The 22,731-nt window shown below is 34.5% G+C and overlaps 1 protein-coding gene across 2 annotated transcripts in view; it reads left to right on the forward strand.

Annotated features, from left to right (window-relative positions):
- The window catches only part of LOC126974904 (uncharacterized), a 225,559-nt gene that overhangs the window by 39,844 nt on the left and 162,984 nt on the right, over nt 1-22,731 (forward strand). Inside the window, exon 2 of one of the 2 annotated variants that reach the window (XM_050822626.1) lies at nt 5,434-5,473. The exons of the other annotated variant lie outside the window; for it this stretch is intronic. The gene's annotated coding sequence lies outside the window, so the exon portion shown is untranslated. The remainder of the gene's footprint in view (nt 1-5,433; nt 5,474-22,731) is intronic. 2 annotated transcript variants of the gene reach the window in all.

Genomic DNA, 22,731 nt, shown 5'->3' on the forward strand with positions numbered 1-22,731 from the left:
TTTTGGTTTCTTCGTCCATTATTAGGACAGGCAAAGCGTTGAAGCCCATACAGCCGCATTCATTGTTTAATAATTATTTGTTAAAGCCATCTTTGCAAGATTTTTATAAAATTGTTCCGTCTAAAAACGTAGAATAGCACGAGGATTAAATCATTTTAATGATTTGGCTTCGATAAGCCAAAGAAGTATAACTTATTACGTGCATGCATAAGTACACACACACTTTTTTTTCTTTTGAAACACACATGTGCAGGAAGGTAAATAAAAATATTCTGTTTGTGTGAAATTTTCGAATAAGTTTGCGAAATATTTAATTGTACTTTCTTTTATAAATTCACTTATTCAATAAATCCTCTATTCTGACAGGGTAATCTATTGTGACACAGGCTTGGATATTATTTCAACACGCAATCAAGTAACGCATGATGCGTTACTTGATTGCGTAATGAAAAAATATGTTCTTATTCAGGCTGCTTCTTACTTAAAAAAAAATTAAAAATACATCCTGCACTACACTAACCATCCTATTCTGATGGGGAATTGTGGAAATTATGTTAATATTATTATGATAAGATAATATTTTTAGTATTTATTTTATAATTATTTGAGAAACTAACTAAACAAGACGGACCGACAATCTGGTCAAGATCGCCGGAATACGTTGGATGAGGGCAGCGCAGGACCGATCGTCGTGAAAATCTTTGGGGGAGGCCTTTGTCCAGCAGTAAACGTCTTCCGGCTGATTATAATGACTTAAAACTTTCCAAATAATTATATATAAAACTATTTTTAGGATGTAAATTTACGCTTTAAAACTAACTTCACTAGAATAATTAAATCTGATAAAAATTTATTAGTTAACGTTCTTTTTAGTTTGGTGCTAGTTGAAGAAGATATGTCTAGGTTTACTTCATTTATCAAGTTGTTGTAACTACTGCAGAATCTAGTAATGTAGCAATTTGCACGAAAGTTACACCTTGCCATACCCATACAGGGAGTGTACAAAAGCCTGCGATTGCGGAATGGAAACTCATACTCCCCTAGACAAAGCATGCTAAGTAACTCGTAATATTAAAAAATATGAACAAACATACAATAGGTATAAGGAGAAATTGAAGCTTCAAATTATTAGTTATTTTGATGGGGCTTTGAATACTAAAAATAAATAGAATAAGCTTTCCATACTTAAAAAGAAGAAAGTAATTTATTTATTTATTTAATAGAAAGCCCACTTTGTATACAATGTATTACCTTATGGTATATTTACACATTAATTACTTATATTATTTATCATCGTATACCCCATTTACGGGCTAACTCGACATGCAATTAATTACTTAATTAAATTACAAGTACTTAAAAACATTATTAACATATGAAAATTTCCTCGTTTACTTACTATCTAAATTACTTTATAAATTAGTTACCTACCCAAAAATATATAAAACTTATAACTCTAAACTTTGTTTATAAACATTTCAAAAAAATCTCAGACATCTCCAAAAAGAGCAGTGTCCCTTTGTGCAAATTGTTTTCGAATAATATTGAAACGTCAGCGAAAAGATAATTCGAGTGCGGTTATATCAAAGTTGTTGAGAAGAATCTCCAGGGATCTAAGTTGAAACAATGTCGTTAAGTTGGTTGGAAGTGGGAAGATCTCTTGTGGGTATTTCGAGACCCTCCAGCCATTACGAAGCACTTATGATAGAAACTTGAATTGTAATAAAACAGCGCCAACAAGTTCATCAATTTTCTGAAGTGCGCTGACAAAGGATGATTAAGGGTGAATTTTGAATTAAAATAAATTATTTTGGATAAGTATATTAAAATATGATTGAGTTTCTTGGTGTTTCTCAAAAGCCTTTCAAATTGATGTTCTAAGAAAATTTATTGAATTAGGCGTTACTTTGCGGAAATCCATAATTATATAAATGATTTAAGTTTTCTTTAGTGTTCATTCCGCCAATATTTGTTTTTAAAACAATTTGACACGTGTTTCGCCTCTACACTACGCCTCTAAACTTCGTCTCGTGCCAGATTTTGGCGAGACAACACGTCCTGAGAATGCCTCGTGTAGAGGCGAAACACGTGTCGAATTGTTTTAAAAACAAATTATGGCGGAATTAACACTAAAGAAAACTTAAATCATTTGTATAATTGATGTTCTATTTAGATTGGCTGGCCAACATGATAAATGTTTTTATACCAGTAATAAATACCTAATAAATGAGGAAAGAAAATTATCCCAGCCCATCTAGCTAGGGTTACGTTCACTTAAGTTACTGGGGGGCAATCACAATGAACAATTAACTGTGGGAGGCTCCTTTGCACAGGATGCGGGCTAGATTATGGGTACCACAATGGCGCCTATTTCTGCCGTGAAGCAGTAATGTGTAAGCACTACTGTGTTTCGGTCTGAAGGGTGCCTAGTAGCTAGTGTAATTACTGGGCAATTGAGACTTAACATCTCATGCCTCAAGGTGACGAGCGCAGTTGTAGTGCCGCTCAGAATATTTTGGTTTTTCAAGAATAATGAGCGGCACTACATTGTAATGGGCAGGGCGTATCAATTACCATCACCTGAACGTCCTGTTCATCTTATCCCTTATTGTCATAAAAAATATATCACAATGAACAATAATGACAAACACTTCATTAGCAAGAATAAGCCAAGCGACACCTTGGCCTACGTGTCAAGAAGATATCAGAGGACAAACGAGAGTACGGGTCAACTGATGTTAAGTGATCACCGCCACTCACATTCTTCTGCAACACCAAAGAAATCACAAGAGCGTTGCCAGCTTTTTAGGAAAGCAACCACCCCAAAACACCAGCAAAATACCCATTTCGATTCACCTGGAAATACCGCGCAGGGAAGTTCATTCCATAGTGACTATGTGGCGCAAATATCCTAGATAAAACCACCGTAACCGAATGTCATAGACGGTAAAGACGACATTTAAAAAAATTGATTTGGCGAATTATCGTCCATGATATCTGTGCCGACAGTATTTCAAAACACAGGTGATTTGAATCCACATAAGCTATTTCAATAATCAATTTTCTTTTAACAGAAGAAGTTCATAGTGCAAATACAAACAATAATGAGCCTTAAAAGCGCTGAGAACAATAACAGTAAGTGGTAAAATTAGCTGGTTCTTTTGTCAGATGTTAGAATTCTAAATCAATATTTCTGTCGCCACTGTAATAAACGGCGAGACTAAAATTAGTGCCATAAGGACAATAGTCGAAGCCCCAACGAAAGATCGTGAAAAAAAAATAAAAAATCAGAGGCTCGATCTGAACTATTTCCTCCACCAAACCTTTACCTTAAATTTTAGATAATTTTGTAAGTCTGTTTTAAGTTTTTCGCTTTTTGTTGTCGGATTTGTATGCTAGGCTTCTGTTTGCGGCCTAAAAGGCCCTTTTGAGTACTATTTAAAGAAATCTAGAACTTTTAAACAAAAATGTGTCAGTTTTAAGGAAAATATTTATCTACTAGCTGACCCGGCAAACGTTGTTTTGCCATATAAAGTATAATTCACGCGATAGTTTTATAAGTAATAAAATATTGCCTATGTTATAGCCTGTACATCATTTTGTTCTATTGTCAATAGTTTTTGCAGCGCACGCAAAAATAGGTTTTCGATTTTACACCTTGTGTTACAAAATAGCAATTTTATTACGGATCCCTAATTTTGAAAAAAAATAAAACATAGCCTATAGCCATCCTCGATAAATGGACTACCCAACACTGAAAGAATCATTCAAATCGGACCAGTAGTACCAGTGATTAGCGCGTTCAAACAAACAAACAAACAAACACTGCAGCTTTATAATATTAGTATAGATGATAAAAGCCAAGGAGACAAAAGATCGTTTGTGAACGATTGCTACTGATGTTTTCTCTTAATACTTATTACAAAAAGATTTATAAAACATCACATGCATAAGCCGTTTCAATGGGGCTTATACTCACGCAAGAGGCAGTGCTGTGTGTAATTAAAACAGTACTAAGTTTATAACACAAATGATTCGGTCCATCAAAGAGCAAAAGTGCAGGCAAAAGCTTTTTTTTGCTAACTGCTAAACTTAAACACAGGTTATTTACTCATGTAGGTCAACAATTTATAACACTTTTGCATTTTAAAGGTACACATTATACCATTTACCACTTTGGATGGATGAATGTTCTAAAAGCCACGCCACCCTATCATATAGAAGGGAAAGGCAACTTAACCCACGACTATCTACATTTACTATACTATACTACATTTGTTCCAATCTAAAGCCTATTAGAATATTAAACTGTTAGTAATCAATTTAGTTATAATAATTTTATTTACCATCCCACTGCTGGGCAAGGGTTCTAAAACTCTCAGTTCTTCTTTCATCTGTTCTTATTGTTTGTTCGTTTGTCTATTTAGTACCAGGTCTTCCTCTTCTTATTTTGGCACCCAATGGGTACCAGTTTCTGGCTATACTGTTAAGCTAACTGCTCCATCTTCTGTTACTTGCTCTTGATATGTGTCCTGCCCAATTCCATTTTGTAGTTTTTGCAATTCATATGATTTATTTTTTTGATTGTATTTCATTCTTCGTTATTTTGTATTTTAGTCTGATACTAAAAATGTTTCTTTTTTCTTTGTATCACTATTAGCCTTTTCGCTTGGTATTTATTGAGTTTGGCAGCCATATTTATATAATTACTGATATAATATTTAATACTCTAAGGATAATAGGTCCGTTCCAACCTAAGGTGTATATGTTTATTTCATTATTAGCTGTATACAAGACATGAAAGCAAACAAAAAAACAAACTCATGTAATATTCAATATTTTGAGTTCTGTTTTGCACTGTTTTTGTTTCGATCGGTATGATAAAGCTGCGGGGTATTTTTTTTTCGTAAAGCGGATACAATTCCCGGTTTCACCAGGCAATTATTTTAAAATCTATGAATGTACTCGTAGTTTAAAATAAATTCTGATTTCAGTAAAATCTTTACATCTATAATATTTAAGGTACTTCCCCTTCATGTTGCAACGCCAAATGACGCCCTGTAGGTAAATTGTAAATGTTATCTATATATTATATATCATGAAAATGGTCTTTGTTTGAGGCTCTTTCACGCCTAAACAACTGATCGTATCGACATTTAACTACCACCATTCGATGCGAAATTTATCCTAGATGGTTTATGGGTACTTATTTTTTTATCGTATTTGCAATAATATGAATTAAATTAAATTTATTTCCTTTTAAAAATTCGCCCAGCGAAGCGCGCGGGAACGGCTAGTTATTATATAAATAAAGAAAAAAAGCTGTATATCGTATAACCACAGAAGGTCTGACGTACAGACCGTTTTACAATAGACTAGGCACCTTTTGTGTCAATATTCTAAGCATTTATATTGTTTTTTTTTTTCACTCAGGTCTTTATATCAACTCGGGAGATCACCTCATTTTGAAAAGGTAAAAACAGTTTTTCTTTTTTAATCCTTTTTAGGGCGAATTAAAGATGGCGTTCGGATGTTTGAACCCGAATAGAGTTTTTCACAAGCGACGCTCTATTGATGGAGTGTTTATTGTGTCCTCAGTCCTCAGATATTGTAATATGAGTGCTTTATAAATCTGAGGCGCCTTCCTGCAATATAATCGATTTGTTGAGCCGTGAAGAGCATTTGCATTGTGGAAGGTTATATATATTATTGGATATTAATACGTGGTGCGAATTTCTGTTGCATAATATTGTATTGTCGATACAAACCATAAGTATAAACATATTATATAGTAGTTGACCCGACAGACGTTGTTTCGTATATAATAAATAAAATAATGTTTTTTATTCATTTGTCAATAATATTTCATATCATCAGAAATTATTTGAAAAAATATGCTCCCTGTTGTTGTAATGAAATTGTTTCACAGCAGAACTGTCAAACCGTGCGTCAATAAATTCTCTCATAGAAAATATGTCCATACGAAACATATATCGAACGACGGAGGACACATGAAAGGAAAAATCAAAATTGTTGTTTTTATTTAATACCGAACACTTTTATATTTATTCACCTTTTTAACCTTCCTTGGACTTCCACAAATAATTCAAGACCAAAATTAGCCAAATCGGTCCAGCCGTTCTCGAGTTTTAGCGAGACTAACGAACAGCAATTCATTTTTATATATATACTAGCTGACCCGACAGACGTTGTTCTGTATATAATAAATAAAATAATGTTTTTATATGAATTTGTCAATAATATATCATAACATCAAAAATTACTTCGTAAAATATGCACCCTGCTGTCGTTATGAAATTGTTTCACAGCAGAACTATCAAACCTTGCGTCAATAAATTCTCTCATAGAAATTATGTATAGATAATTATTAAAGGAAAAACAAATTTGTTGTTTTTATTTTATTTAGCAGCATTTTCCTATTTATTCACCTTTTAAACCTTCTCTGGACTTCCACAAATAATTCAAGACCAAAATTAGCCAAATCGGTCCAGCCGTTCTCGAGTTTTAGCGAGACTAACGAACAGCAATTCATTTATATATATATACTAGTGGACCCGACAGACGTTGTCTTGTCTTAAATTTGAAAAATCGGTCCAGCCGTTAGGAGGAGTTCACTAACATATACATGAGCAGGAGAATTATATAATATGGACGGAATTGAGAGTCTAAGCCAATCTCAAATTCACTGAAACAAACAAAAAATCATAAAAATTGGTCCAGCCGTCTAGCAGGTAGTTTAATTGTGAATCTAAACCATTCTCGAATCCACCTGAAGACACACAGAAAGTTTCATCAAAATCGGTCCAGCCGTCTAGGAGGAGTTCAGTGACATACACACGCACACAAGAATTATATATATAAAGATAGATAGATTTGATCAATTATACTAGCAAACTTCGCAAAATATGTCGGTCTCAATGAGTCTTACATCTTTTTGATATTTCGTGTCGAGACACTTGTGTACAGAGTACTATCTTCTCGCCTCAATAGGGCCACTGGCACCCCAAGAGTTGGCAGCTATTTCGGTCAACGGATCAGCCCGTAGTGATAGTTTTACTTTTATGTAATAATAGTATTGTAAATATAGTTATAAGATTTGTTTTGTTTGAATTTGAATGAAATTTTATTTTTTGGTATACTTTGCAAATGAAACACATACAAACTGCTCTTCCGCTGGTGGCGTCGCACTTCTACGGTACAGCGGATATCCCTTGTCAATGTGGACAGTCTCTTTAATAGTATTTCCTTGCGAACTTTCATCCCCATGTAGGCCAAAGCTTCGAAAATGCTCGACCAAATACTTTCTTATAAATTACTTCTTATCAATTGCCTAAATACAAAGTTTCATGGTGTCATCTTCAATTACGAACTTCTATCCCCTATCTCAACCCTACCATTTATTTTTTTGCAATAAAAAGTAGGCTAAACCATTTTCCAAGCTATCTCTATACTATATTTCATCAAAATCGGTTCTGTGGTTTAGGTGTGAAAGCGTAACAAACTTACATTCACATTTATAATATTAAGTAGGGATTAAGAATAAACCGCAACCCAAGAAGTTTGCAACTTTAACACTTGGAGTGGGTCACTTTATAAGTGATCACCGCATTCCACACGCGTTTGTAAAACTAGAGGAACCACTAGAGCGTGGCTGGTGAGAATCAAACCTGGCACTTGGTGAGTGTAAAGGGTTCTGTCTATTTCGCCAAAAACGCTGTGAGCTTGAAATATGCGTACCTTCTCTTAATAACGAATAAACAAAATTAATTTTTGTACAACATTTTGAGTTCAGTGGTACAATAATATAGCTTAAAATAAGTATGTAATGTCGTAATCTTTCAATCTTTATGTTAGCATTAATATTGTAGAGATATTTATTTCTGTGTAGTCTCCTTGTTTGAAGTACAATTTTTTATATATACGTAAGGCGGTACTAACATATCGATTTTTTTTTTATGGAATCGGAGGACAAACGAGCGTACGGGTCACCTGTTGTTAAGTGATCACCGCCGCCCACAATCTCTTGCGACACGAGAGGAATCACAGGAGCGTTGCCGGCCTTTATGGAAGGTGTACGCGCTTTTTTTGAAAGTACCCATGTCGTATCGTCCCGGAAACACCGCACAAGGAAGCTCATTCCACAGCTTTGTAGCACGTGGAAGAAAGCTCCTTCAAAACCGCACTGTGGAGGACCGCCACATATCCAGATGGTAGGGGTAGTTATATTTAAATATGTTTATAAATGTTATGCTTATATATAAGACTGGCATATATATATTATAATATTATGTATAGATGGGGGAGTAAAGTAGGCCATTCATTCTTAGTTTAGAAGTGAAGCCAAGCGATACAACACGATATCATATGTGATAGATTTAATAATTTCAAACTATATATAAACTTGATTCAATTCAAATTTAAATATGGTTTTTCAAAATAGGATTCAAAATCACTTATTGAACGTCAAAATCTACCACCTCATTCAAAATAGACTGCTTCAGACCTGAGAAGAACGGGCGCAAGAAACTCTGCGGGCTTTTTATTATATAAAATATGGATTACAATATAATATTGTACAATAAACATTTATAATTAAAGAGCCTGAGGGTGTTCGCTTCATTCCCAGACAGTGGTTTCATTAAGAAAATCGTTTATGTAATCGTAACCTTTCCCACACAAACCTATTTAACAATTCTTATAAATTTCGTAACACATTTGTTTTGTACATTTTCTGGGATCATATTGTAGAAGCATATAGGTACATAGCCTAATAAAAGACTAGTAGGCATAACAAGTTTATGATCCACGCTACAATGTGGGCCTTTGTGGTTCCAGAATACTGCTTCTAGTAACTCATTCCACAAAGTGGCTGCGAGTGGCAAAATAGTCTTATACCTTCTATAAAAATACCCCCCTAATGATTGAAATAACAGCTCAAATAAACTAGTATAAATAATAATAAAGTAGTATCTTCTATATATATAAAAATGAATTGCTGTTCGTTTGTCTCGCTAAAACTCGAGAACCGCTGGACCGATTTGGCTAATTTTGATCTTGAATTATTTGCGGAAGTTCAGAGAAGGTTTAAAAGGTGAATAAACATGAAAATGCTAGGAAATAAATAAAAACAACAATTTTGATTTTCCTTTGATGTGTTGAGATGGGACACAGTCGTTCAGAAATGAAATTTTAAAATAAATAACTAATTAAAATCTTCATATCTTTCTCAGGACGTTAAAATAAAACTTAATTTTAGCTTTATTCAACATTAAAAAATACATACAACTTCTAATTTTCACACTTCTACGATCAACACTTATTTTTGTATCGCGATTTTTATATTATTCTGTTCCATCCACAGATCCGCAATAGGGCTGCAAGATGGCAATCAAATACAATTAATAATTATTGTTACTTTATATGGCGATACAACGTTTGCTGGGTCAGCTAGTAAATAATAAATTTTGTTATTTATACCTTACTGATAAAACATAATTTCATAAATAAATTACTCAGGTACCTTGCGCTCGCTTAGTCGACTCTACCTTTATCTAGCAAGCGTTGCATAGCCGAGCGTGACAGTTCATTCTCGTTCACTATCCACAAAACAAAGTAAACAGCGCACCTGCAAAAATATTCACTTCAAAATTTTTTTTGGTAATACTTAAATCAAAATAAAACTTGTGATTTATGACAAATAAGCCGTGATTGTAGAACATAAATTAGCGAAATATTCTCAAGCGTCTATCCAATTTGCGGAGTCGGTGTGTTCATAAAACATGAGTAGTGCCATGCCGACGTACCCTTGGCCTATTTTTATTGAGCGCTGTCTCGGAGATCTTCAATGCAAACTCCCGTCGCAGATATGTATCTCGTTAAAGCTGTGAAGGTTTTCGTCATACACACTGGTATATTACAATTTTTATATACATATTTAAATAGTTCAAACTTAAAAGTACTTTTATTATGCAATCTGTTTTTTTTTTTCAAATTAAATTTTTATTCATAATAGGATTCAAAATCACTTATTGAACGTCAAAAACAACCACCCATTCAAAATAATATGCCTTAGACTTGAGAAGAACGGTTGCAATAAACCCAGCGGCCTTTTTTTAGTAAAAATATGGATTACAATGTTATATCGTACAAAAAACATACAATGAAAGAGCCTGAGGGTGTCCGCCTCATTTCCAGTCTGCGGTATCATTAAGAAAATCATTTATGTTATAATAACCTCTCATACACTCACGTTTTTTGACAATTCTTTTAAATTTCGTAACACATTTGTTTATGGAATAGATGCAGTCGTCCAAGTATTGGGAGAGATACAATCATCACTGTATTATAAAATGTTTCAAAGGTCATTTAATACAAACACGTTTTTTATATTCATAGATTCTTCCTCCAAGGCATACAGGTACTTTCATTTTTACTTTTTAAGAGAGAATTACAGTTTCTGAGCTAGTGAGGAATAAAGTAAAATAACATTAATTAATTTTGTTTTCTGTATAAGTATTTCGTTGTTAAGAAAATATTTCATATTTAAATAGAAATACGTGTTCAACCCAAAAAAAATAAAAATTAATATTTATATATATAACATATCAATATGTAGCCCTTCTAAGAATCTTAAATACTTTTTCTTTTATTAATATCAAACTTTCCACGAGTCTAAATATTGGACTCACGTAAAGGCCCTTGGCTAGATTGTAGAGTTGTGAATAATAAAAGGTAAAGGGAGGCCTCCTTTGCACAGGATGCCGGCTAGATAATGGGTACCACAATGGCGTTTTTTTTATTTATTTTATTTTATTTTATTTTATTTATACGGAACATCAACATCATGTTAAATTTAACAATCAACGAGTTTTACTTTATAAAGAAACAAACACTAGATACACATGTCTATAAGAGATGTACACCGTGCAACATGCCGTGAAGCAGTAATGTGTAGGCATTATCGTGTTCCGAAGGGCACCTTCTGGCACTGGGCAAATGAGATTTATCATTTTGTTCTCAAGGTGACGAGCGCAATAGTTTTTCCGCTCAGAACTTTTGGGTCTTTCAAGAATCCTGAGCAGCACTGGATTGTAATGGGCAGGGCATATCAATTATCATCAGCTGAACATCCTGCTCGTCTCGTCCCTTAAAAATGAATGGCCAAGATATACAGAATAATTGATCGACCGGATGGTAAATTTTCAAGGTAGCAGTAGTACTCCCTTTTTTATGCAAGAGGATGACAAAATGTACCTGATGTTAAGTGATCACCGCCGCCCACATTCTCTTGCAATATCAGAGGAATCACAGGAGCGTCGCCGGCCCTTAAGCCCATATAGGCCTTATTAGGAACCACAACTTGGATTGATATTTTTTTCTTCTTCAACAAAGAGATAAGTTCTCCCCAATTAAATTAATTATCAGCTACCGTTCCCGGTAGAAGAAAACGCGAAGACAAAAGAAAAACTGTTTATTGAATCACAATGTAGGTAAGTAGTTATACTAAGCCAATATTTTCATATTGATGAAGAGTTTCTCCCTACAGGGTGGTGCCAGGGTGGGTAGAACCCATCTGTACAAATTAATCCCGGATTAAGATTCTCCGATAGCATTTTCTCAGACGGATTAGAGAAGCTATCGATCTTTTTCTTATATCAGAGGAGGCGTGCTTGAAATGTTAATAATGAATTACTATTTTATTAATAGCAATATTTAAAGAGGTCCAAGATAAATATGTTATTTACGTCGTTAAATAAACATCAATTTCAAGTACGTGGAGGCTGTGACGATTGATGAGAGGAAAATTGATAATACCAATGTGTTTTCGGTTATATCATTGTCTTCTCGGTTACATTGTCTCCCCAACGATTTATTTAATCTTTTTTCCCAGTGAACTCCTAAACTAATGAACGGATTTTAATGAACTACTTCATGGAGTGAAATGAGTGACGAAAATTAATATTTAAAGCAAATAAATTGCAAGTATTAGAATAATTAATCGAATACTTCTTCTGTGAGTAGGTACTTACCTATTGTATACTTAATAATTTGATTAGATACTTTATAAAATGACTGTATAATTATTTTGTATTTAATAATATTATGATTGTATTTGGAAACTTAATACTAGCCTTTCATTGTTTTGAAAAACAGATTATTACATTTAGCGGGCCAGTATTGTTTCCTGTCAAAATATTCCATAGCTCATTAAAATGATTTTCTTAAAAACACTGCCAGTCATCATCAATGTCATTTCAATTAAAAGGTACTTTTTGAGGAGGGTAGTATGAAATAATTAACTGCCTGTCTAGTCTAAATTATGGTCGGGTGGAGTCGGGGTAAACTACTACAATCTAATATAATTTGTTTAACATACGATAACTGTGTGTGACGTGCAAGATAGGGCCTATAGTCAAATACCCCTTTCGCTTCCACACTTTAGTGCTAGAGCTACGCTAGGGATGTCAACTTTCTGCTAAACAAAATAATACTATTATAATAATAATGAAGCCACAATCTGAGAGTTGAACAAAGCAAACAGAATTTTATAGAGAGGCGGTACTCGAACGGTTTGCTCAGTTGGTTAGAGCACCGGCACGGAACGCCGGAGGTCGTGGGTTCGAATCCCGCATCGTTCATAAAATTTTGTTTTTCAAATTTTATTTGTGTATTAATCCTAGAAGTGAGGGTTATTACTTTAAAAACATAACATATTGTTTAAAATAATACTATTTATATGTACTATTGCCATATTTAATACTCCCGAAATCTTGGTAAATTACTTGCTTCTCCTTCTTAAATGTGTGTATTTTAATAGAATTATTTTAAAAAGCTGAAAACACATGTAACTTCAACTGAATTTAAACATAAGGCAATTATTTGGTAGAACTAATAGTTGGTATTGATTAATTATTCTGACAAAGTACTTCACAAACAACATGTTCCACGTAAATCTTCTGAAACATATTTAAGTTTTATTACAAAGTTATATAAACTGCATCGTCCCTAAGTATATTTAATCCGAGAAATCCTTTATGGGTGGCAACGCACCTGTGATTCCTCTGGTCCTGCAAGAGAATATTGCGGCGTTGGTCCGCCTTTTCCATAAAAAAGTGAGAGAAATCACTTACTAATGACAATTTGTAAACCTCTCCTTCTTTCTAGCCTTTTTCGACTGTAATGGTGTAGATCTCCCGTAGCTCACGTCATAACCCATTCCTGATGACATACAACATATGCTTCTAGTAAAATTCGCAAACGCAAACATTAATTAAATCCATCAAAAATAATTTTTATTAAGGTTCAGGATAACGCCAACGACCTTCAGTGTTTGGGCGGAGCTACCTATCCCGATTTACGCGCACACCTATCCCAAACTAATTGTGAAAGTGTGTGAAAGTCAGTGACACACTGCCTCCCGTCGCCTGTACACGTACCCGCGCACGGCTGTTCCTAGTGAAATAGTGTATAAAGACCCTTATGTCAAAGTTATATGTTTATTTAAGCTATTACGTTCGCTTTTTAGAAAAATAAAATAGGTATTCTCTCTTGTTACAGCGATAAAATATCACCACTAGTTTAGAAACAGTAGCAAATTTAAGGTTAAGACATCTTCATTTCATAAATTTTTATTACATGGTATTTTACGTTATACAAAATTATTCAAGATTACATACCAGTCCCTAAAATATATATTTTTTAAATCTCCCATCTAACTCATTGTAGAGCATTAGGCACTCAAATATGATAATTTGACGATACCAGCACCTTAAAAGTACCTATTGATTTTCCTGTAGGAATAATTTTACTTAATTATAAATATTGGTTTAACAAATACTCAACCAATAATAAATATTCACTGTACAAATATTTATAACCTAAATAAAAACGTCCATTGAATTTTAATGACGTCATTAAAAGAAGGTACGCAGGACTTCGAAAACCTACCGACGTAAAAAACTTAATGCTCAAGGCGAAGAGTACGCAGAAAACACGCAAACATGGTGTTTTTAGACAAGTTTTTTTTTGAAAATATAGCATTTCGAGTTATGAACACTACTTAATCCTTTTACACATATATCCTTAAGTCTTATTTGTAGGTTGCTAATGCTTGCTGTTGGTTATAGTTAACACTCCAGAGCCTTTTTGAACTACCACTTTTCCTTGCAGTTAAGTTTTTTGGCATGGCATGACTCATTTTTTTAGTACAACTCTCAGAAAAGTTATTCTTATAGCTTGTACTTTTTTGAGTAGGTATATTTATTCATATTAGTAATGAATAACGAGGATTGTAAGCATATAAACTGTTTTCCACGCAAGAATTTTGAAAATATTGGCTTTGTTACATAGATGGCGGCCGGAAGCCGTGAACTCAAATCGCTCAAGGTCGCTGGCATTTAGTATCGCCCTAAAATAATACTTATTTTCACAACTCGACTTCAAAACGATTTGAGTTTGACTTTAAAAATACATTCCCATATTGGGTTTAAAATACAACGACATTAGTCCTTGAAATATATTTGTGAGCTGAATGTGGATATTGAAAACCCAATCGGTTTTCTTTATTGTCGTCATAACAAAGGCTGAAAGAGATCGCTAATAGCTGCGGAACCTCCTTTGTGTCTCACTGAAATTATTTTCATCGTTTCGTGTAAAATATGTCGTGAAAAAATGTTATTTTTTCGATAATTACCGTTTATATCGCAATAGAACGATCTTTCCATATTTCTTCTACTTTTAGGTCTTAAAAGCTTGTTTAGTAGAGTTTTTGTAACTTTAGTCTAAAAATTGTACAAGTACTGTAACAAGCTACATACCTACCTTAATATGCAAGGACAAAGTTATCAAAATTATTCGCCCTTAATTCGTGTCCAAATTTTAAATTAAATCGAATATTTTGTTTTGGTGGCGAAAATTACGTCGATATAAAGACTAGTAGATACAGGTCAACCTAATATTTAAAAAAAGAGTGTAATAAAAACAAACACATTATACTCTCCTCCTTTTTTGAAGTCGGTCATGTAATATAAAAATATGTGTCACTTTTAGAGAATACTTATAGATATATATATGCATAGCAATTCTCATATCAGCAATACATTTGACAAATTTAAAAATTAAGAGACAGATATTTTTCGATAGTATTTTACTATAATTTGTTAGAACGGTTTTGGATTACAAAAAAATATTACTTATTTTTAATTATTTAATTCTCGTAATTAATAATCTATAGATTATTATAACAAACTTCGAGAGGCAACCCTGTTGAGTCTCATCACAGGCAAGTACACATAGACTAACCATAGAGTATATAGATGCTGTCAGTAAGTGAGGCCTCTTCATATTCAGAAGGATCTCATAATTTCCGGCCATATCCGACAAGTTTGTGGATCTCCTACATAAATATTCCAAGCTTATATACTTGGAATAAATTTATTCTAGGTCATGTTTTATGTATGACACTTCCGGGCATTATACTTTTCGTGAATGATATCGCAACCATACTAATTCGATCTCTTATGTTTGGTTAAGTGTTTCAAAAATATTGTTGATTTTTGCTGTTGATTTTGAATTTGTGTATGTGTTGCATATATATTTTTATAAACGTATTAAACAATAATATTTTAAAAGATACGAATGCAGGCGTAAAGGAATAACTACTATAAAACAGAAATATTACGGTTTTATACCAAAATGACAAGAGTTAAAAGTAGATTTTACCAGTAGGAGGCTCCTTTGCACTGGATGCCGGCTAGATTATGGGTAGTTCTGCCGTGAAGCAGTAATGTGTAAGCATTGCTGTGTTTCGGTCTGAAGGGCGCCGTAGATAGTGAAATTACTGGGCAAATGAGACTTTTTAGTTGAATTTTATATAAAACGTGCTTTTTAGTTTTTTTTTTTAACTATTATTTATTTTTCATTTTTTAGTCAAATTAGTGTAATGTCATCGGTCCTCGATAAATCTACAAAGTTTGAACGAAATCTAGCCGTTTAAAGTGGGTCAAAATCGCGCCCAAAGAAGTCTGCTACTAACATACAGGTGAAGCTAATATAAAGCGTATAAAAAGCGGCACGGCCGGACGTTTTCTCGAAGCAGTTCAGGCCATTTTCGACCTATAACCATTAAAATTAGAAGCCCGAATTGAAACTTTAACCATCAGTTTAAGAGTTATAACTACTAGTCAAAGTTTCTTAATTTTAACACACTGATCAAATAAATTGACTGATTTGGTATAACATGCAACTCACAACTTTTTACTCTAGAAGTTGTGAGACCTGGTTTTTCTTACAGGCTATCATGTTGATTGCATGATAAAAAGTTTGAAGCTAGAAGCGAGGGAACAGACAACAAGTTTTAGTCTAGTTAAAATATTCAATTTAAATAATAAGATGTTGATTATCATGATCATCATTCACGGACTAGTAAAAAAATAAGGACTCCGTGTCACCTTACATAACAGTGTAGCACCAAAACATGCCGATTAACGTGTAAATACATAGCCCCGCGCACACACTTATACTACTACAGGCCGATAGGCGGCCATTATGAGAATTGTCATCATCTGTGACAGAACAGTTTGCGTCTCAATAAAATATTTTAAAAATGCCGTCGCGCGTTGTGAAAAAGTTTAAAAACGATACTATATAATTATTTGTGGCCATATATGATTATTCAAGGGTGAAAAAATTGTGTAACTAGTATCCCCCGTAACCGCACACACACTAGCATAACGGTGCTTCACTTGCTAATATCACGGCGCGGAGTCCTTCTTTTTTTACACGTCCGTCATCATTATGAATTTTCATTTTGAAGTAATTTGACACTTGGATGTCTGATGTTATTGGGTTATTATTATTCATTAAAATTAAATATGTGATATTATAGAATTATATTTATAAAATACTAGCTGACCCGGCAGACGTTGTTCTTGTACATAATAAATAAAATACTGTTTTTTTATGAATTTGTCAATAATATTTCATAACGTCAAGAATTATTTCGTAAAATATGCTCTCTGTTATAATAATCAAAATGTTTCACAGCAGAACTGTCAAATTATAGGTCCCAAATCGAAATAATCTCTCAAGTTGGACTAAACTGCACTGCATGAAGTAATCCCCATTTAAATCCGTTCATTAGTTTAAGAGTCCATCGCGGACAAACAATGTGTCACGTAATTTATATATATTAAGATTTCTCAGGATAAAAGTAGTTCCACAATAATTGTCACTTTATTTCAAAGTTTTCTCTTAACATTTATTGGCTTATAAGTTAAGTTACGTTTGACGCACGCCACATAGAAAATTAGAATTACATTAATTGTTTCGCAAACAAAAGCTATTGAATGAAAATTGAAGAAAAGATTTTCTTTCATCGCTATACATATTCTATTGTTCTAATAATGGTATATTTTTTCAAGGACATAGATTTGTATGAAAGAGATAAAGGCATCACAACAATATTATAATTTAAAAGATGTTGTGAAAACTTTGAAACAGATTTGCGACTTAGATCACTTATAAGTCTAGATAGACTATGACAGCTGTGAAAACGTCTAAAATAAAACTTTAAAACTAACCTCTATTTTGAGCAGTTCACGCACACTGACACAATGTAATGTGTCATACAGATCACGAGCGTAAGACGTAGCTTGTCACGCACACTAAAGTAATATTCCTGGCCTGTTTTTATCGGTTGTTTAAAAGCAAGAGACTCTATCTAGGCGTATAAATTAACTAAGGTTTGCGATTAGACAACTAGTCTAGCTACGTCAGGCTAGACTTGTCTTGGATCTGTAGTGTAGGCCCATATTCCAGGAATAGCTATAGATTAGGAATTTGTAGGAAATCTGTTAAGTGTCAGTACCTACACGGTCCTCATTGCAGAAAACGTCTGCTTCTATGTTATTTTTTGCGGTTAATGTATGAAACGACGAAATCGATTTCTACGGGGCCTTTCTCTGATAGATAGTTAATGTTATAAGCAGTTATAGTTAGCCTTATTTTATACTTCAAGAAACAACCGCCTTCAAAAAAACTATTCCAAAACAATAGATATAATATACACTAAAAAGTAAAAAAAAATCTGTGTATTTTTTTACAATTTAATAAATTAATCTCTAGTTACAAAATTTTTGTTATTTTTGGAATCGGTGTGCTCCCGCCGTGGCCCCACCCTATATATATGCAAACACAGAATAGGTAAAAGACATATACAAACTTATCGTGGCTGACACCGCCTCCAAAAAAAGAAAAAAAGGATTCGAAAATCGGTTAAACCCAGTCGAAAATTCTGAGGTAACAAACATAAAAAAAATAACGACGTATTGAGAACCTCCTCCTTTTTTGAAGTCGATTAAAAATGAGATCCAATGGTCTATTGCCACGCCATTGATATTTATATTATAATAAACATGACACAGTATTGTTATCTATGGTTACTATGATTAAAATGTTCCCGCGAGTGGTAATGCAGTAATGGCCAATGGGAAAACAGTTCTTTGGTTACAGATTCATGTTAAAGTAAAAAATAGGGCAACACTGAATGCAGCTACGTTCATTACTCTGTAATTATCGTATTGTATAACATGATGGATCTTTTATTTTAATTCCTTTTTGCAATTATCTCATAGTTGCGAGTAAAGTTTTCAATGTAATAATGGTGGGACAGTATATATCAACTTATTTTTTTGGAAGAACAACACTATGCTATAAGTGTAATAATTATTTACAAGAATAGTCATAAATATTTATATATATTATTTATCAGTGCGTGTGTACGTCACTGAAATCCACCAAAACGGCTGGAGAGATTTGGTTGATGTGTGTTGAAAAGCTCAATAAGATAAGGGAAGGACGGAAGGATCACCAGAACCACTAAGGTTTGAGTTATGAGGTGCCTTGTGTTTCCAATCTTCCTTTACGGGACTGAAACCTGGTCTCCTAGACTGTAAGGTCGCAGAATTGATGACTTAGAGATGTGGTGTTGGAGGTTACTGAAGAAGGACGGTTTTCCGAACCAACAATGCCATCTTGAAAGAACTGAATATAAAAGAAAGGCTGTGCAATTACGAATTCTGAAGTTCTTTGGCCACATCATCAGAAATGAAGGCTTGATTGAGCGGTTAATAGTGCAGGGCCAGGTGGAGGAGAAAAGAGCGAGAGAACGCTCATCCTAGCAATGGACGCATCAGATCAAAGCAGTGTGACCCAGACAACTGTGGTGGAGTGCAATTCCACAAAACGCCAAAAGTGGAAGAGCATCGCTGGAGGCAGTGTTACCCAAAATTAAAGAGACCAACGACGACTAATGTTGCATCATCTTAGCGACCACGACCACTCTGACAAGAGTGACCGATTGAGAAGAAGAATAATAAACCTCACATTTAACATACAAATTAAGCGTCTATATGTAGTTTGGTTTTTTTTGAATGAAAATAAGGGACCAGACGAACAGGACGTTCAGCTGATGTTATTTGATACGCCGTGCCCATTACAATGCAGTGCCGCTCAGGATTATTGAAAAACCCCTAAATTCTGAGAGGCACTGCAATTACGCTCGTCAGCTTGAGACATAAGATGTTAAGTCTCATTTGCCCAGCAATTTGACTAGCTACGGCGCCCTTCAGAACGAAACACAATAATTCTTACACATCACTGCATCACAGCAGAAATAGGCGCCGTTGTGGTTCTTATAATCTACGGGCATCCCGTGCAAAGGAGCCTCTCACTGGTGAAGATATAGTAGTGTATAGCATTTTTCGGCTATAAGTATCAAAACGTGCTAACAAAAATGATGATCGAATTGTCATCAGTGGCGTGACAACATCAGTACTGTGTACATTATATTATTGGTTATACATACGAATATTTATCAATGTTTGTTTATGTAATTACATAACCTTGTGGGCGACCTCGCATCACGGCGTTTATAAGTAGATTCTAGAATCACACGCCATCTAATATCTGCAATTAGAATCATTGAGTCAGCTTAGGAAGGATTCCTAGTTTATTTAACAGTGGTAGAAAAACGTAATCAATAACACTTATTTATTTATTTTACTTTAAAATTACGGATTTAGTAATCCTGATTAAAAATTAATGTGTCTGAACGCCAAACACTCACTCCAACCATCTTCAAACAATTTAGGATTAGAGACTGCAGATATCAATACATTGAATAGAAAGAATGCGCGGTATTAACGACTTACATTGCGCAACACAACAAAGGAACACCTTTTTAAATTTTTACTCTTAGATTAAGGACTAGATACCGCAGGCGTAGTTGCAAAGTGCGGCAACTAATACTACGCCCAAGTACTCGAGCCAGTCTCGAAAAACGTTTAAAGTTGACGTGCCACATGTACTGTTAAACTTTGCTAATAAATGCCGGGTTACGTTGTAAAACTTGGTAAAAATAATACTACAAGAAATAAGAAAGACACTGGGATCACATAACACCAGTAAGTATTTTGTATTTTATTAATTTCAATGTAAAATAACACGAAGCGTATGTTATAATATTTGAAAGATTCCATTGAATGTCAAGATGCCATCACGCACACAAGCATCTAATAGTTGCCGTAATAAAAAGCTATTGTTCATAGGTAGTGCGGTATCTGTTTGGAGCGCAGAGGAGACCAATCCTTAATCTATGTTTTTACTATATTTCTATTTAGCATGAAGTTTCAATTTTAGTTTTATACCGTCGTGTAAACCAAACAGTATAACCGTCGAAGAAATTATATTATTGAATTTTACTGCGATGCTTTCTAGGAAGACATGGGTACTATAAATTATAGTTTTTGTTGTAGAAATGAGTTATAACGATTGCAAGTCGTTCGCACGGTACATTGCATTTATTAAATTTACAGTACGCACTAACATTGACTTTGTTAGAGCGTCCGATCCGAATTCGATCCGTACCCGTGAAAACACGGTCCGAAGTAGTCGTAGAACTATTTCCATGGTAGTTTACGCACTAGATCGTGCTTCTGTCATCCGATTTCTTTTCGTCAACCGTAGAAATAATTCTACGACTACAATTGCTACAAGCGAAACTGCTCTTAGAGTCAATGCAATCTGGACAGTATGATGAATTAAATGTTACGATTGTGCTACTGGGCCTTCTGTGGGTGTTACTATTGCATAGTAAGACTGCAAAATGATAAATAAATAACAATAATCGTCTTAAAAAAATAACAATTTATTATTAAAATTTAAATGAGCAAGGATCATTATTGAACTTGTTAACAATCGGTATTGTCAAGGCGGTCCTTTAGCAACAATTTCGTCTCAAGTACTTTGTTTTATATGTTATATACCACACACGGAAGAAGCAGTCTTGTATCGGGGAAATTGGACATAAGTGTGCTGCGATCTCATCAGCTCTCAAACGAAGTTTAATTGAGATTCGTGTGGCTAATAGTTTGCTGCCACCCAACGTATCATCACGTTGCATTATGCATCAATCACACAGACAGATACATCGTGTTCAATGGCTAATAAATTATTTCGTCATTCATATTACTTCAAGTCAGTAGCTCTCTCACGTTCAGATAAAGGCCTTGATTTTACCCAAAAGGAATGGGTCGTCGCTAAAGGGATGGCGGTGACATTACGAGAGACTACGTTCCGAAGCTTTTCGTAAAATATCCACGCTTTTAATAAAACGTATACTGGGCACACTTCTCTTGCAAAGCTGGTATCGTAGTATACTACTTAACAACCAGTTTTGAATAACTTGTAGTCGCTTCCTGGTATTCCTCTGTTTTTTTGTAGAGAGGAGGAAAATACATTTACGTATTGCAGACCCCGTAGCGGGGCCCATATATCGGGCTCGGGAGTCCCCCTACCGACTAAAACCCTCCTCTATGCTGTCAACCCTGAAGGCTTTTACAGCGACATAGGACGTGGGCCGTGGAGGCTGCAACAACAGTCGCGGGGCGTCTCCTAAGGAGACTCGAACCTCGGACCGGCTGTGTGCTTGTGGGTAGGAGGCAGTTGGGACAAATAAAAACCGTAAGGAATTGGATGTAGTATTCGTTATAATCGTCTTAAGTTTCTTCTTTTCGTCATACTTGTTTACTTTGTTGTAGAATACTAGACGCGCGCCCCGACTATTTTGTTTTTTTGAGTAATGTTAGTAATTCTTAGAAAATAGTCATATTTGTAAGGAGGACGGAGATGTAGATTTTTTTTTATGACAATAAGGGACGAGTTTAGTTGGATGTTCAGGTGACGGTAATTAATACGCCCATTACAATGCAGTGCCGCTCTGGCAAACCCAAAAATTAAGCGGCACTACAATAATTACGCTCGTCCCCTTGAGACATAAGATGTTTAGTCTCATTTACCTAGTAATTTCACTAGCTACGACGCCCTTCAAACCGAAACACAATAATGCATACACATAACTGATTCACGGCTGAAATAGGCGCCCATGTGGTACTCATAATCCAGCCGGCATCCCATGCAAAGGAGCCTCCTACTGGTAAATTATTTTTAAGCTCGTATAATGTGAAGTAAAAACTCATCCAAGTTGATACTTGAAGAATGATTTCTGTGTTTCTCAGTTGTACTTATTAAGTGGTTCCTCTTAATATTCACAAAGACGCAATCAGTCAAAGATGTGTTCATTTTCGGAGTACCGTTATACTGACACATCCTGTAATCTATGTCTTTGTATAGTAGAGTCTCTGAATAGGTATC

The sequence above is a fragment of the Leptidea sinapis genome, chromosome 34 (genome assembly GCF_905404315.1).
Source record: "Leptidea sinapis chromosome 34, ilLepSina1.1, whole genome shotgun sequence".
NCBI lineage: Eukaryota > Metazoa > Arthropoda > Insecta > Lepidoptera > Pieridae > Leptidea > Leptidea sinapis.